The 4,334-nt window shown below is 34.0% G+C and overlaps 1 pseudogene; it reads right to left on the minus strand.

Annotated features, from left to right (window-relative positions):
* Positions 1-464: 464 nt before the first annotated feature.
* LOC143601071 (bZIP transcription factor 44 pseudogene) lies at positions 465-1,670 on the minus strand (annotated as a pseudogene).
* Between the last annotated feature and the right edge of the window lie 2,664 nt (positions 1,671-4,334).

The following is a 4,334-nucleotide window of genomic DNA, read 5'->3' on the forward strand; positions in this document are numbered from 1 at the left end:
TATCAAAATAAATTGAATTATAAAAAAATAAGTAAAATGGCCAAACCATAGAAACGAACTAGTGAGATGCCTTTTGTTCCTTATACTATTTTAGTGGGTGTTTGAAATTCTTTATTTTGGCATTCCGATGACTTATATGAGAAAGTCATAAGTTACAAAGTTGTAACTTATACAGCTTTTTCACTCAAAAATCATTTAACTTTTCAAAAAGTTAAAAAGTCGTAAGGAGCCCAAAATAAGAAATCACAAACACCTCTTAAACGGCAATCTAAAGCCCTGCAGGTACCACAAGTGATGTAGTTGAAGCTTCAAGTACATCAATACAGGATAGAAATTGTTTCCACAAACCATACAACTTCAGCAATTACTAAAAACAAACTTGGGATACCAGGTGCAAGCCCTATTTATACATAATAATAATAATAATAATAATAATAATAATGTTATTTTCCGTGGCAACCTTAATTATTTGAAAAGTGACAATTTCAGTACATAATCATGTCAGCAGAAGCCAAAATAGGTTGGCAAGCGTAAACATAACTCAGTGAGTTATTCATAAACTCGTCGCCACCACCGCCGTACGGCTCACCGGAAAACCCACCTCCGGCACCAACAGCTTGTTCCGTAAACACCATGATCTCGTTAATAGACTGCAGCCGGCTATTAAGCTCCGCCACCTGAGCTCTCAGCACCGAGTTCTCAGCCTCCATGTTCATACAATGCTGTGTGATCATGCTGATACTAGCCATGACTCGGTTATTCTCGTTCCTGAGTTGACTCAGCTGAGTCATGAGATCGTTCAGGTGCTTCTGCTTCCTCATTCTTGACCGCCTTGCGGATTCCCTGTTCGATATCATTCTTCTTCTTTTTTTCATGTTCAGTTCTTCTTGAAGATCTGAGTCACCAGACGACGTCGTTGTGCCGCTAGTGGAACCCATGAAAGTGCAAAAAAGCTTGAAATTGGTGATTTTAAGAGAGAATTTAGCGAAATTAGCGGAAGCCCAGATGTCGATTAAGCTTTAAATTGATTTTTTATTCGATTACAAGATCTGGTATTGTGTATAAATAAAGATCTAGAGAGATTTATTTATAGATGCAAAAACAGAGGAAAAACCATTAATTTGAAATTGATGATTTGAGTGAAAAATTGGAAAAATTAACGCGATCCCAGATGGTAATTAAGGTTTAATTTGATTATTTTATCGATTACAAGATATGATATTACGTATAAGCAAAGATCTAGAGAGATTTATTTATTGATGCGAAAACAGAGGAAGAAGAATTATTTTGAAATTGATGATTTTGAGAAAGAGATTGGAGAAATTAAGAGGATCCCAGATGGTAATTATGCTTTAATTTGATTATTTGAGTGATTGATATGATAATTTATAGATGGGAAAAACAGAGGAAGAAGGAAGAATCATGAGATGTAATAAAACCAGTAGAGGAAGACAACTGAGAAAGATTGAACTAAATGAGTACAGCACCAATAAGTGGAATTGATGATCCACCCAGAAACAAACAATTCACTAAGAATTGGAGACATTTATTAGAAACATTAAAGACCTTAAACTGAACATGAATGTTGGCTAAAGAGAAGTTGAAATGAGGGTTATGAGTAGAGGGTAGAATTTGCAGAGGAGTTGTTGAAGAACTTAGAATGGAGATGGAGAGAAGAACACAAGGTTTTAGGTCTTGTTTATAGGGATTTATAAGGGGAAAAGAAGACTAAATATATTCCATTATATTTAATATTTCAATCTGGTTTTTGGGTTAAGCTTGAGATTGAGTCTTAGGAGTTAGGCCCTGAACGTTAAAGATGAGTTGACAAGATTAACGAGTGGCAACTGGCAAACCATTCTTTTTACGGGTTAAGGTGTGTTAAATGCAAGGTAGATTAAAAACTTAAAATGTTAATGGGTTTTAAAAATTCTCTACACACAACCACAATAATTTAAGAATCAAAATTACATTAAATAAGGAGAGGTAAAGGGTGTTAACCAATTTGCTTAGAGTGAGGTGGAGTGAAATGGGGTAAAATAGGTGATGTGATGCCTACGTGGAGTTAAGAAGCTTGAGTGTATACCTCATGGCCTTAGGTAAAGGAAATCTTAATGCGTAATATTTAACTACACAATACACACAATAAAATTCGTGAAACTAACAAGTAATTAGTAATTGGGTTACCGAGAAGTATCAGTTATGGTTAAAAAGTTACATTAAATAAAGAGAGGTAAAGGGTTAAACAATTTGGTTATGGTAAGGTGGAGTGAAATGGTGTAAGTAGGTGATGTGATGCTACGTGAAGTTAAGAAGCTTGAATGTATACCTCATGGCCTTAGGTAAAGGAAATTTTAACGCGTAATATTTAACTACACAATGCACACAATAAAACTCGTGAAACTAACGAGTTTTAGTAATTGGGTTACCAAGAATTATCAATTATGGTTTTAAAAGTTCCATATGGCTAGGGTTATCAAAACATGTCTAATGCACATATGTTACCATCCCTATCAAAGATTTATAACTGTATTAAAAAAATAATGGACTACATCTTAAATTTAAATTTTAAATGATTACAATGTGGAGGGAACCTTTAATATTTATGAAATTAACTAGATACAAACCTTAAAGAAATCTAACTCAAATACGTGGGCTATACACAATTAAACCCTAATACTAATACTTTCTAATTTGGGCAATACCTTTGTAAAGACTGATTACCCAATTTTTGTTTATCTCATTGGGAAAATACAATCATATATGGTCTAAATGTCCAATAGTATCTATAGGTATATATGAAGAAGCTTTATCAAATTGAGATATTTTCGTACAACCATATTTCGAGTTTTAATAACGACCGCAAATGTATACTTGACACCTCTCCTCAAGTTGTAGCATAGACGTTGATCATGCCCAGCTATCCCATGTCGTATCTTGAACTATTGTATCTGGAAAATAAGAGCATGAAACCGAATCAGGAATGAACGACGACTTTTGGAATATGAACACAGGCAAATGGTACTTCGACATTGGAATCGGGAACACTAAACAATTGAGTTGTTAACAAGTCAAATATAGGACAAAAAGATCACGGGCAATTGACTAGAAGTCTAGAACATTAATAAAAAACATGCAACAATTCTGCAATAGGCTAAAGGAGGCAATGGTGATCTTTGGGTAGTCGACAAATGGTGGACGACAACAACGATATTCCGGTGGCGTATTACGGGCAGTGAAAGCATGGGTTAAATCGATATTTTGCCACCATCATCACCATTGTCGCTGCCACCACTACCTTCATCACAATCACTGTCGCCGCCACCATCACTGCCACCATCGTCGCAACCATATCTACCATAACCATCTTCACCGCCACCGCCACCTACACCATCGCTGTCATAACAAAGAAAAAACTGTTTTGATAAATTTCTTTATATTGAGGTAGGAGTATTTTTGTCATTTTTATTTCATTCAATTGTTTTTCCTTCTTTATTTTACTATCAAACAACACAAAGTAATATTGATCTATTCCATTTTAACAGGTTAACCAAACAAGACAATAAAATTATTATGATCCATTTCATTATCTTTTTCACTTCATATCAAACAGAACCTTAATTCATAACTTAATGTAAATGCATGAAGTATAAACCTTTATATGCGTTTGTAAATTCAAATTTTGCATTTGCAAGAACAAGCTATGTTTACAAATTCGTAGATAAAATTAGTAGACAAGATATGGAGAAAATAATAATTATATGATATATTCCTTTATTATCTGTCTAGCATATCTTTTGAAAAATAAAGAAAGAAACAAATAAGATATATTCACACGTTTTCTCTAGTTATGTTTTCTTTTTAACCTTTTAATATGTTACAAGCATCTTTTTGATAAAAACAATAAGTTGTAAAGTAAAAACATACGTAACTTCTGGTGGAAAAACATTTAGAATCTTGATTTTAATAAAGTAAAAATGGAGATCGGACAAGTGGGGTTTGGGGTTTGGAAGGCATGGCCTCCCAACGGTCTACAACCATTTAGAACTAGCTAGGTATCAATATTTACTAGATGGGTGGCCGTGCGATGCAGCGTATGTTTAAACTTATTAATCACGTACCAAATATAAGTGTTTATGGTTCAATTAAAACATTGAAATCGTTTAAATCTGTCATTAGTTTGACTTCTTTTTTCTTTTTCTTTTTTTACTTTAGGTTTGTTGGTCGGTTACAAAATTTTCAAAACGTAGTGAACGGTTGGTTCACGGTTTATACTGGCAACCGGCCATAAGAAACCAGACCCGACTGTAAATGTTGAATGCATTTTAATGTTT

This window comes from Bidens hawaiensis, unplaced genomic scaffold, assembly GCF_021521415.1.
Source record: "Bidens hawaiensis isolate Kalapana, Puna unplaced genomic scaffold, B.hawaiensis_p1.1 tig00055315_1, whole genome shotgun sequence".
NCBI classification, from domain to species: Eukaryota; Viridiplantae; Streptophyta; class Magnoliopsida; order Asterales; family Asteraceae; genus Bidens; species Bidens hawaiensis.